This window comes from Culex pipiens, chromosome 3 (genome assembly GCF_016801865.2).
Source record: "Culex pipiens pallens isolate TS chromosome 3, TS_CPP_V2, whole genome shotgun sequence".
NCBI classification, from domain to species: domain Eukaryota; kingdom Metazoa; phylum Arthropoda; class Insecta; order Diptera; family Culicidae; genus Culex; species Culex pipiens.
In genome coordinates this window covers 91,167,387-91,181,451 of record NC_068939.1, presented here as the reverse complement: position 1 = coordinate 91,181,451, position 14,065 = coordinate 91,167,387, and the positions used below count along the sequence as shown (strand labels likewise).

General features: G+C 44.0%; 1 protein-coding gene and 1 pseudogene across 1 annotated transcript in view; one reads left to right on the top strand and one right to left on the bottom strand.

The window, feature by feature from the left end:
* Window positions 1-14,065, bottom strand: part of LOC120429201 (uncharacterized) — a 262,260-nt gene that overhangs the window by 132,170 nt on the left and 116,025 nt on the right. The window lies entirely within an intron of this gene.
* LOC120430213 (elongation factor 1-alpha-like) lies at window positions 2,494-4,311 on the top strand (annotated as a pseudogene).

Genomic DNA, 14,065 nt, shown 5'->3' with positions numbered 1-14,065 from the left:
GGATGACCATGGACATCCCAACACATTCATACAGTAGTCTACCATATCCACTGATGCTATACGCACATGATCCGGGGTCAAAATCCGACGACCTCTTGCTTGTTACGGCGGTAGACTCGTAGATCTTAACTCCAGGGAGTCCTTGGATGACCATGGACATCCCAACACATTCATATAGTAGTCTACCATATGCACTGATGCTATACGCATAAGATCCGGGGTCAAAATCCGACGACCTCTTGCTTGTTACGGCGGTAGACTCGTAGATCTTAACTCCAGGGAGTCCTTGGATGACCATGAACATCCCAACACATTCATATAGTAGTCTACCATATCCACTGATGCTATACGCACATGATCCGGGGTCAAAATCCGACGACCTCTTGCTTGTTACGGCGGTAGACTCGTAGATCTTAACTCCAGGGAGTCCTCGGATGACCATGAACATCCCAACACATTCATACAGTAGTCTACCATATCCACTGATGCTATACGCACATGATCCGGGGTCAAAATCCGACGACCTCTTGCTTGTTACGGCGGTAGACTCGTAGATCTTAACTCCAGGGAGTCCTTGGATGACCATGAACAACCCAACACATTCATACAGTAGTCTACCATATGCACTGATGCTATACACACAAGATCCGGGGTCAAAATAAGACGACCTCTTGCTTGCTACGGCGGTAGACTCGTAGATCTTAACTCCAGGGAGTCCTCGGATGACCATGGACATCCCAACACATTCATACAGTAGTCTACCATATCCACTGATGCTATACGCACATGATCCGGGGTCAAAATCTGACGACCTCTTGCTTGTTACGGCGGTAGACTCGTAGATCTTAACTCCAGGGAGTCCTTGGATGACCATGAACATCCCAACACATTCATATAGTAGTCTACCATATCCACTGATGCTATACGCACAAGATCCGGGGTCAAAATCCGACGACCTCTTGCTTGTTACGGCGGTAGACTCGTAGATCTTAACTCCAGGGAGTCCTCGGATGACCATGGACATCCCAACACATTCATATAGTAGTCTACCATATCCACTGATGCTATACGCACATGATCCGGGGTCAAAATCCGACGACCTCTTGCTTGTTACGGCGGTAGACTCGTAGATCTTAACTCCAGGGAGTCCTTGGATGACCATGAACATCCCAACACATTCATATAGTAGTCTACCATATCCACTGATGATATACGCACATGATCCGGGGTCAAAATCCGACGACCTCTTGCTTGTTACGGCGGTAGACTCGTAGATCTTAACTCCAGGGAGTCCTTGGATGACCATGAACATCCCAACACATTCATACAGTAGTCTACCATATCCACTGATGCTATACGCACATGATCCGGGGTCAAAATCCGACGACCTCTTGCTTGTTACGGCGGTAGACTCGTAGATCTTAACTCCAGGGAGTCCTTGGATGACCATGAACATCCCAACACATTCATATAGTAGTCTACCATATCCATTGATGCTATACGCACATGATCCGGGGTCAAAATCTCACGACCTTTTGCTTGTTACGGCGGTAGACTCGTAGATCTTAACTCCAGGGAGTCCTTGGATGACCTTTAAGACCTTTAAGATACATAAAATTTTAGTAAACAAATAAATCAAAAAATATGTTTTTTAAATAAATTAATTTTAAACTTTTAATATTTATTTTTTATAATCGTACAAAAAATGCTAGCTGTGGACCCCCCGAGAACTTGACAACTTTTTTATACATTTGTATTGGTTGTTTCCGTTGTGCTTAAAGGAAATGGCTATGCACCAGGCGCTTCCATATTCTTGTAGATGGCTCATATAATTGGGAGGAGACGCATGGTTTTTTTTAAATTGTTCGATTTTTTATGTTAAAAAATTTACCAGATTTGCATCAGTCCGCGTGGACATAAAATCAAATTCTGTCGAATGCATCGGATTCGGGGATGCCTTTTCTCTCAGGAACGGATGAGATATCGTCAATCCCTTGACACAAGTTTTGTTTTGTCGAGTAGTGTTATTCTTAAACGTAACTAAGTCGAATGATCTTTATTATTAATCAATAAACAGATACTCAATGTTTATCTTTAAACTCAATTGTAACTTTGTGCCCTCATCTAATGTGAAAAAAAACAGATTTAGTTATACTTTGGCTTGGTATGAACTTGTTTTTGTTTTAGCTAGAATAGTTAAACACAATTAAATTAGTAGACAACCCATGACTACTGTCATCAAAGAAGGAAAATTTAGGTTGGATCTCAGAAATCTGGAACTTGTTTAAATTAAAACCTTGTAAGAACTTAAAGTTAAAGAGTTTATCAACGGTTTGAACCAAGGGGTAGGACACAGAGTAACTGAGTGACTCAATTTTACAAAATTACTCAATGTGGCTCAAAGTTACTCAATCTTCCTCATGATTTTTTTTTCACCGAGTTGCGGAATTTGTGAATAAACGTTGACCACGTTTACAGAAGAGATTGTTTACAAATATATTAGAGATATTTTCACGCCACGATGCTGCTTCAGTCAGTCAACCAATCCGGGAACAAACTATTCCGCCCGACGACGACGTCGATTCCGCCTGTTACGGATTGTGCCGTGTTGATCGTCACCGCCGGTACCGGTGAATTCGATACTGGTATTATCTAAATCCGGATGGCACGGAGATAACATGCTGGAACCGTCCACCAAGATGTACTTGTTTCAAGTAGAGGCCATCAAGCGCAAGAGAGCCAGGCTGACGGCAAGTGCCCAACGGACCCCACGGACAAGTCCCTGCATCTGCCCCCCGGGAACGGAAACCGGTGTGAACAAGCCCGGTATCGCCATCGTCTTCGCTCCGGTCAACCTGGCCGCTGAAGTCAAGTCCGTCCGCACAAAGAAGCCCTGCTGGACAATGCCAAAAATGTGTCCGTCACGGAACTGCGTCGTGGATACGTCGCCGGTGACTCGAAGAACTCACCGCCCAGGTCATCGGACTAAACTACCCCGGTCAGATCTCCAACGGATACACCCCAGTGCTGGATTGCCACACCGCTCACATTGCCTGCGAGTTCAGCGAGATCAAGGAGAAGGTCTTTCGTCTTCCCGGCAAGTCGAGATGGGCAGTGGCCCGAATCGCTGGCGGATCGGATCATGATCTTGCAGCAGGAGGTTTGAGCGTTTCCAAAAGCCAGCGAAGTGCCAGCACACGGAAATCGTAGTCGTCACGAAAATCTCTAAGAGTTGCTGTATCATCCGGTTGCATCCCTTCTAGATCTAGGAGAAGAAAATTGTCGTGGGACTGGAGGGGGGCATCTGAAGCAGTCGCTCCGATCTTTTCTTATTTTTACCAGAGACTAAGCGAATGATGCGTTTTTATTGTGTGTTTGTATATACTTATTTATTTTGCTCCAAAATCATACCTAGACCCCTGGCAGAGTGATGACATGAATCTTAGCGGTACCCTTCTGCACCTTGGCCTCGATGGCCTTCTTCTCACCCACGGTGGCGGCTACCTTCTTTGTGGCGTGCTTCTTTGCGGCAGCCTATGTTGCTCCGGCAGTTCCCTTCTTCTTGTGGACAGCAGCTCCAGTGTCACTGGCGGCTTCTTTTTCAGCACCTTGCTGACAATCTCCAGGTTGCGTTTCTTCTCGCCCGGCAGCGCGCTTTTGCTTCCTTCACGCCGATTACGCGGTCCTTCGTTGGTCAGCTTCTCCTGGAACTCTCCGGTCGACGCCTTGGCGACGTTGGCAGCAGTCACCAGCTCTCATCCGGGCGATTTCGTTCATGGCATACCTGTCAATGCGCAAATATCGCTTCGTCCTTGTTGGGTTCCGCATTCTGGGGCACCTCTACCACCCAATCCTTCTCCTTTTCGGCCTTGAACCTTCTCGTCGCGGGCTCTTTTTCTGCTTTTGCAAAACCGCGTTAACGATGTCCATTTTGCCACAACGCATTTTACAATTTTGAACGAAATTACTTGGAACCATCGGCACCGGCGGCACTCTCTTTGGAAACGGCTTCTTCGGGGCTGGCTTCTTGGCGGCGGCCTAAGTGTTCTTGGCCTTGGTGGTGGCAATAGCAGCCATATTTGGCTAATGCCGCCGTCGGAGCCTATTTGCCAGCAGCGGCACCGTTTCCGGCAGCAGCAGCATTCATCCCTTTTTGGCCGGTTCGGTATTTGGGGCAGTGGCCAAGCCTTCTTGCCTCCCTCAACACCTTTCTGGCAGCCGGAAAAATTTACGCTCCCGCTGTTTTTGTGTTTAGCAAGTTGTCAGTGTCAGCGTTGAAATGTCAATGTCAAAATTTGTGACGTCGTTTGTGAAAATCATGGTGAAGATTGAGAAACTCTGGAAAACGTGCGTGGCTCAATGTTACTCAATTCTATTCAAATTTTCTCAAAATCACTCACTGTCCTACCCCTTGGTTTGAACTGAAATCATAAATTCTCATTGAATTTTCATCAAATTTCTTAGAATTCCACTATAAAGAGGGGCGATTCCCAGCTGTCAAAATAGTTAGCACGAAACCCGGATTTTATATGGAGGTTTTTAAAAAAGTGAAAATTTGACCATTTTCTGGGCTAATTTCACCGTATTTTTTTCTGTGGGGTTGCAAGCATACCAAACTAAACCAATAAACGCGTTTAGTTGATTTTTTTTTGAAAATAAAAGTGTTTCAAAAGCGTATTTCGGTTCAGTTTGCTTAACAACCCCACAGAGAAATATCCGGTGAAATTTGCCCGGAAAATGGTCAAATTTTCACTTTTCTGAAATTCTTCTTATAAAATCCTGGTTTCGTGCTAACTAACTATCTTGACAGCTTGAAAATCCGCCTTACCTTAGTAATCTACATACCTTGATTTTGGCATTAGCGATCTCGCTTGCGCAGGTTTTCGCCAAGAAGAAGTAAAAGAAAACCTACTTCACTTTTTGAAACCCCGTGTCATGTCCGTTCGTCCGTGGTAGTACCACAGATGTGCATCTAGAATCGAACTTGTGTGTAAACATGGGTGTGCATGGCTAAAAAAACGAAAGAAATTTTTTTTAAGCGGCGGCTAAAAATAGTTCCAATACACATGTTACACATGTTGCCCATAAATGCACGTGCGACAAGATAGCATGACAGCGACGATAAGCAATATGCATACAAAGTGGTCAGAGCGAACTTCAATTGAACATGTAGTGGTTTCACTTCTATTTTAAAGGAGAGTAGTGCAAGAAATCCATTTTGGATCACCCAACAATAAATAGAGAAAACAAAAACAAAAAAAAAGTTTTCCAATTTCATAATTACATTTTAAGCTATTTGTAACCCACCTCCCTTCTCTTACTCTATTTGCAGATTGTATCAAGTGCGTTGTTCGTTGCGAGTATCGCCCCGGTTGCCGGTTCAGGTGGAAACATGCCTTCCGGACGCTTCGACCACGGGAGTGCCTTCGGCCGTTGTCGCTGCCACGGCTGCTGCTTCTGCATCAGCTCCTCCAAATTCCATGACCTCGGCGGCCGGTTCAGGCACGGGTTCTACCTCTGCCGTGACCGGCACCACCACCACCAGCAATGCCCCCGGGTCTGTGTCGAGCAGTGCCAACACGCCCATCTCGACCAATTCCTCGAGCGGGTGCCAGCCAGGGTTGGGGACGACCCCCAGCAGTAGTAGTGGCATTGGCGGCAGTGGCAGCGCTGGCGGGGGTTCCCAGGGGACCAACGGGTCGCCCAGCGCGGCCACCACCGGCTCGGGGACGACGGGCTCCACGGCCACCATTATCGACGACTGTGGCGCTTCGCGGGTGTTCCAGATTCTGTACCGCAACGAAGAAGTGTCGCTGCGTGACGTCATCATGTTCCGGGCGCATTTACTAGGTAATGTGCGCCATGTTAGTCAATCTACTAGTTTATAGTTGTTCTACATCCGACCGTAATGAGTGGAATGCACACGAGAAATCCTATGAATCCCAATATCATCCTCACCATCGCACACAGCTATATTTCAGCACAGCATCCTAGCTCAATTTATCAGCAGTGTGTAGGAACGTGTACGTTCCGACTGTTATTGCTCCCAACCCACTCTGGGATAAGGGGAAAATATACACACCACATACAGAACCCACCCCGGGCAGACGGTAATAAAAAAATTCATGCCATTTCAATAACAAATACTGTTAAAATAACAACAATTGTTATGGAATATTCTAGCAAAAATCATTTGTGTATAAGAGTTTAATAACAGTTTATGTTATCATAACAAAATTTGATATTGGTCTGCTATTGGTTAAAATCCAAAACAACTTGGGAATAACATTTTTTGTTATGGAAGAATAACTCCAATTGTTATTGGGATGATCGGATTAGTTGTTAAAATAACATATATAATAACAAAGATTTGTTCGAAGAATAACTGAAAATGTTATTAGTCTGTAATTACAATAACAATCCAATAACAAAAAAATCATAACGGCGAATAAAAAAACGTGTTATAAATAACATAAAATGTTATTGGCCTAGTATTTTCAAATATCAAAAAATGTTATTCCCACGTTATTTCCGTCTGCTCGGGACGAATGACGAACGCCCATGAATGAACGCAAGAACATGCGCATATTCAATTAGGGTAATCCACCAATTGATTACCGGGCTCCAAACCGTCAATTATGCGGTAGAAAGGCAAAATTGCAAATTTTGATCGAAAGTTGACGAAAAATTGAAGAGGAAATACGATTTTTAATTTTATACTTTGTCAATAGAATTATGTTTGTGAGACTCTGCTAAACTTAATTTCAAAATGAAAAGTAAAAAACCAAGACGAAAAAGGTGCTGGTGGTTATGTTCTACATGACCAATAAGACAAAGAACTTTGTACAAAACTCTAAAAAATCATTCTATTGTTATTTATATTTTTTAATTCTTTGCCAATTTATTTAATCCTTAATAATTAATACTAATTTAATGTCTTCAATCATTGACATCTCTGTGAAAATAAATTTCCAGAAAACGAAACTATTGCCAAAACAAGTATGGTTCGGAAAATGTCCCCCCTCCCCCCAGAAAAAACGGCATCCGGAAATCATGGACCTTACAACCACTATCGAAATGGCAAATTTCATGTCCAGTCTCAAAAACGACATTGCCCCAGGTCGCATGGTTCGATAAATGTCCCCGGTAGAACCTTCCCTCAGGGCAATGGCCAATCCTGCCAAAATGGCCATTTTCATTACCAGTATCAAAAACCATGAATTTGGATACCCATATTGCCCCAAGTCGCATGGAGCATGAGCATGAGCATGAGCATGAGAGATCACCCATGGTTGCCCCTCCGTTGCTGAACAGAACCGTAATATCCTTTCGGCACTACTGATCATAGGCTTCGACTATCAAGTGGTGTTTCCCTTATCAACAGCATGTATGAATGCGCTGAAAAGATAAAACAGCATGATTGCCAAAACAAGATCAGTTGCGAATAGGTAACAGTCATTGGCCACCAACGGCGCCCGCCATGTCAGTTTGTAGACCTCGATTTTAAGGGACGGGAATGTTAGTTAGCGCAGGTTGCTACTAGGGCAGCTGATTTACTCTGTGCTTACACCCCACGAGCGCCAGGAACCTGAAAACTTGTTAGTAGGATGGGTGTTTGGTCAGGATTCATCATAGAAGATGATGATGCGACCCAAAATCATAGTGTTTGTTGAAAGGTATTATATATTATTCTCAAGGCAAACAATCGGATGCTGCGGATGAGACATTTCCCGTTTATCGGTTGTTAAATTTTAAATGAAATGGTTTAATCTTAGACAGCCGGCTGTGGAAAGATATAACCAAAATCATTTGTAATTAAAACTGAAGGGTTAAACAGTGTAATTTTTAACTTGAGATGATTTCACGAGTTTTAAATGATTGATGTTTAGTGAGGTACTGATTAACTTTGCGAACGACGAGTTACGAGTTACGAGTTTATCGAGATGAAATGGATAATATTTTTGAGAAAAATAAAAAAAAAATATATCGAAACTGATAAGTCTTAACAATTCGAACATGCAACAAAGCGTTTTAAAAAAAATCTAAGATTCCCGTTTATCTGTTGTTTGATTAATCAAGAGATGGATCAATCTTAGACAGCCGACTGTGGAAAGATAGAGCCAACATAGTATGAATTTTAAAGAGTATTTTTTAGTTAGTTTTTCGGATTTAATGAGTGTTAATGCAATTGTGAGAGAGATTAAATCGCGAGATGAAACAAAACCGATCCGACGTGAACGCGATGCAATCCGTAATCAATTTTTAATTTGAGAGCATTAAAAATAAAAAAAAGATTTCCCGATCTACGAAACGCGCAGAACCGAAACAAACCATGTGACGTTAATGTTTGAGTAATTTGTACGAATCGCTCCTAAAGTTCACTCTCGATTTTTACATAACTCTCAACTGTGTAGGCTGAAATCCTTTTGTAACAAAACAATAACATAAAAAAACTAATATCAATAGATACACTCACACGCACATTCTTAATTAAGCCGAAACAATAGAAACCTCTTTCTCAACACTACAAGATAAAAGAAAGAGTAGCAAAGGAAACAAAAGTTTGCCTATTTGGCAGCACCCAAAACATAGCACCGCTCCCCTAATTAAAAGCTATCTAGACGAGTTGTTTCGGCTCAACTTTAATCTCTCACCCACACACGCATACTCATTCACACCTTTCAAAAGAATGTAGAACTCACCAGCTCTGACGGTTCTCTCATAAATAGAATTTGCCAACAAACATGCTTCCGTCATCCATACATTCACTCCACTCACACTCTAGAAGGCAACATAATCCGTCATTATTCCTCTCGCTCTCCCCTCGCTCGCTCTCGTCCTCCCCCCTCCACCACTTCTTCAACAATTTTTCACTCTCACTCTCTCAAACAAAACTCACTCTCTTGCACACCAACAGATAAGCCGACGGCTTGGAACAGACTCACCGAATTTTACAGCACGCTTCCCGTCGACTTCGATTGTATTGGTGTATTCTGGCCGTGGGTTGGCACACAGTGTCGAATCAATCTTGTTCTGCTGATAGTGGTCACAGTACCAACCCTCATACACTCATCCACCTGCACAACAAATTCTCTTTTCACCCCCTTTGCTGCAGCATGAATGCCGCTGTAGTCGGCCAACACAGACAAGATCACGGCAAGCCACTTGAATTACAACACACTAACACATTCTTGGCTATCGAGATTTTTTCGGAGCAGCTTTGGTGTTCGCTTCTCACTCGCACGCCGATTTCATGACACACACACTTAATCTGACAACCCCACGCCGATGAAGCAAGAAAAAATGGTTACAGATTTTGTAAACAGAAAAACGACATTTTTCTAGCGTTTAGCTGCTGTAAACTATGCCAACACTTAACCCTCCCTTCACTGGATGTCCACCACAAAAAAATCTAATAATTTAGCACTATCCCACTCGCAAAATATACACCGAATATTGTTGAAAAAGACGCGACGCAGGAGCAGCTAGCAGAACGATCCGATCGCTTCGGCTGCCCGAACGGAACTCCCATATTGCCCCAAGTCGCATGGTTCGATAAAAGTACCCGGTTGAACCTTCCCTCAGGGCAATGGCCACTCCGGGTGTGGCCAATCCTGCCAAAATGGCCATTTTCATTACCAGTATCAAAAACCATGAATTTTGATACCCATATTGCCCCAAGTCGCATGGTTCGATAAATGTCTTCCCGGGAGAACCTTCCTGAGGGCACCGGCCACTCCAGGTTGTGGCCAATCCTGTCAAAATGGCCATTTTCATTACCAGTTTCAAAAACCATGAATTTTGATACCCATATTGCCCCAAGTCGCATGGTTCGATGAATGTCCCCCCGGTAGAACCTTCCCCAGAGCACTGGCCACTCCGGGTGTGGCCAAAATCCTACCAGATTGGTCCCAACCCCATTGCCCTAAATCATTCTGGTTTTCGGGTGACCGTCCAACAATCTTTATAAGAACAGAATTCCTCCCAAGTTGGTGCACAACCTGTGTCTATCAATGTGTGGGTTGTGTGTGTCTGAGCAATAAAATTACCACCGTGGATCCGTCTTTGACGAAACCTCGTAAGGTACTGAAATTTTCTGAGGCTATCTGTTAGCTTAAAGAGTTCGCATGAAATGTTGCAACCATGGTGTAACATTGTTGCGTGACAGTTCCACGAAAGCAAGAGACAAGGCAAAATTTGCACCATGTTGCCACATTTCATGCAAACTATTTAAGCTAACAGATAGCCTCAGAATATTTCAGTACCTTACGAGGTTTCGTCAAAGACGGATCCACGGTGGTAATTTTATTGCTCAGACACACACATCCACACATTGATAGACACAGGTTGTGCACCAACTTGGGAGGAATTCTGTTCTTATAAAGATTGTTGGACGGTCACCCGAAAACCAGAATGATTTAGGGCAATGGGGTTGGGACCAATCTGGTAGGATTTTGGCCACACCCGGAGTGGCCAGTGCTCTGGGGAAGGTTCTACCGGGGGGACATTTATCGAACCATGCGACTTGGGGCAATATGGGTATCAAAATTCATGGTTTTTGAAACTGGTAATGAAAATGGCCATTTTGACAGGATTGGCCACAACCTGGAGTGGCCGGTGCCCTCAGGGAGGTTCTCCCGGGAAGACATTTATCGAACCATGCGACTTGGGGCAATATGGGTATCAAAATTCATGGTTTTTGATACTGGTAATGAAAATGGCCATTTTGACAGGATTGGCCACACCCGGAGTGGCCAGTGCCCTGCGGAAGATTCCACAGGGGGGGGGGGGGGAGGGGGGTGGTAATTAATCGAACCATACGACTTGGGGCAATATGGGTATCAAAATTCATGGTTTTTGAAACTGGTAATGAACATGGCCAGTTTGACCGGATTGGCCACACCCGTAGTGGCCAGTGCCCTGGGAAAGGTTCTACCGGAGGGGCATTATTCGAACCATACGACTTGGGGCAATATGGGTATCAAAAATCATGGTTTTTGAAACTTGAAATGAAAATGACCATTTTGACCGGATTGGCCTCAACCGGAGTGGCCATTGCCTTGGAGGAAGGTCCTACCGGGGGGACATTTACCGAACTATACGACTAGGGGTAATATGGGTATGCTGATTGATACCCATATTGCATCAAGTCGCATGGTTCGATTAATGTCCCCCTGGTAGAACCTCTCCAGGGCACTGGCCACTCCGGGTGTGGTCAATCCGGTTAAAATGGCCATTTTCATGAACAGTTTCAAAAACCATGAATTTTGATACCAATATTGCCCCAAGTCTTATGGTAACCGGCTCCGTGGCTTAATGGTTACGGCTTCTGTCTCACAAGCAGAAAGTTCAGGGATCTAATCCCGGTCGGTACATTTGAAATTTGGAATCATGAATTTGAACTTTGAATATGAATCTTCCCATATTAAATACGCGCTGATCCCTGATTTGCCTGAGGGGATTGGAAGTCTAAATATAGATCGAGTTTCCTTCAGATGCTTGCTTCTATGTTTAGGCGGGGCCGAACAATGCCCAGCGACCTCGGAATTGGACCGCAAGGAGCTCTGTCATTCTGAAACGGGTCGTTGGAAGCAGCGCGAGGGCTATCACCACCTAATACCCGGGACTGAGATAAGTTGTATTAGCATTCGGCATATACAAAGTCTGATACAAACTATACTTTCCCATAATATCGCTACCGGTTAGCGGGTATTGGATTGGACACACACACACACACACACACACACACACACACACACACACACACACACACACACACACACACACACACACACACACACACACACACACACACACACACACACACACACACACACACACACACACACACACACACACACACACACACACACACACACACACACACACACACACACAATATTGCCCCAAGTCTTATGGTTCGATTAATGTCCCCCCGGTAGAACCTTCCCGAGGGCACTGGCCACTACGGGTGTGGTCAATCCGGTTTAAATGGCCATTTTCATTAATAGTTTCAAAAACCATGAATTTTGATACCCATATTGCCCCAAGTCGTATGGTTCGATTAATGTCCCCCCGGTAGAACCTTCCCGAGGGCACTGGCCACTCCGGGTGTGGCAAATCCGGTCAAAATGGCAATTTTCATTACCAGTTTCAAAAACCATGAATTTTGATACCAATATTGCCCCAAGTCGTATGGTTCGATTAATGTCCCCCCGGTAGAACCTTCCCGAGGGCACTGGCCACTCCGGGTGTGGCAAATCCGGTCAAAATGGCAATTTTCATTACCAGTTTCAAAAACCATGAATTTTGATACCCATATTGCCCCAAGTCGTATGGTTCGATTAATGTCCCCCGGTAGAACCTTCCCGAGGGCACTGGCCACTCCGGGTGTGGCCAATCCGGTCAAAATGGCCATTTTCATTACCAGTTTCAAAAACCATGAATTTTGATACCAATATTGCCCCAAGTCGTATGGTTCGATTAATGTCCCCCCGGTAGAACCTTCCCCAAGGCACTGGCCACTCCGGGTGTGGCCAATATCCTACCAGATTGGTCCCAACCCCATTGCCCCAAATCATTCTGGTTGTCCGGTGACCATCATAACAATCTTCATTAGAACAGAATTCCTCCCAATGTAGTGCACAAACTGTGTCTTTCAATGTGTGCGTGTGTGTGTGTGAGCAATAAAATTACCACCGTGGATCCGTCTTTGATGAAACCACGGAAGGCACTGAAATTTTCTGAGGCTAAGTGCTAGCTTAAATAGTTCGCATGAAATGTGGCAACAGTGGTGCAACATTCTCGCGTGACAGTTCCACGAAAGCAGGAGGCAAGGCAAAATTTGTAAAGTGCTCTCAGCCAATCAGCAGCCGGGATTTTTCCTGCATTCATTTTTTATTTTCATCTTAACTTTTGAATACTTTAACAAAGTTTTATCAACTTTGTGAGGTAGTCTACTTGCAATTTAAGACTTCCCCTTTCGTTTGGTGGATAAAGCATGCAGATTGCTTGAATTGGGTGGAAGATATAAGCGTTCAAACAATTACACAAATCGTTACACTTTCGCTTCGCGAAATTTTGGATTGACACCCGTAGACAGTGCCCTTAGGACAAAGTTCTTTGTCAAAAGATACAAACATACAGAATGCAGAATTTATCAAGCAAAAATCAATAGTTCCTAGCTTAGCATCGCTGTTCCTATTATTTCACTTTCACGCACAGACAGCCTCATCGATTTTGCTCGCCAAATTCTAAATGACCTCCGGAATCTGCACACACACACGGCTCGTTTCCTGCGAAGCTTCATCCTGGCCACCCATGACTGGTGCCGATATCTACGATGCCATAACTAGCAATCCGGCGGACCAATATCAAGCTCCTGCTTCTGGCCCGGGGGCATGAATCTGCATAATCTCACATATGAACACGCAGGGCATTATCCGGCTTCAGTGCTTCTGTTCAATGGTCGTCCTGTATTTTAGCATGGTCCTTAGTTTTCCAACACGATCTTGTATTTTTTTATGGAAATTAGTTGAAAGCTGTTAATATTCTACCAAAAATTCAGAAATAACACATTATTCTTCAAGAAGTCGCAATAGCAACCAACCGTTCTGAGCGAGGCACGACTGTACTGACAAAAAAAGGCTCTGATGGAGTCAATCCACGCGATAAACTGCACAAATAGGTACACCAGAAAGGCGACAGACTGAGTCGAACACAATTGACTTTCTTTCTGGAAAAGTTGGCTACTTTCCACATAAAAGTCTTAGTCTTGACACAATCGCCTTTCCTTATATATTTTAGGTGGGAAAAGTTATCCCGTAGATGGTTATCCCGGGAATAATTTATAGCGCTATGGCGGCCATCTTTATGGCATGCGGGATAACTTGTCATGGTTATCCCAGGAACAATTTTTAAGAGAGATTCCAAAACTTAAAAAAAACGAACAATTAACATTACCTGGACATGTTTCTTGGCAAAATTTATTGCCCTGCATTCCTGGAGTATGAAAATTTGGATGTGAATGAAAAAAATTCCAGGAATATTGTAACATCATCATTCA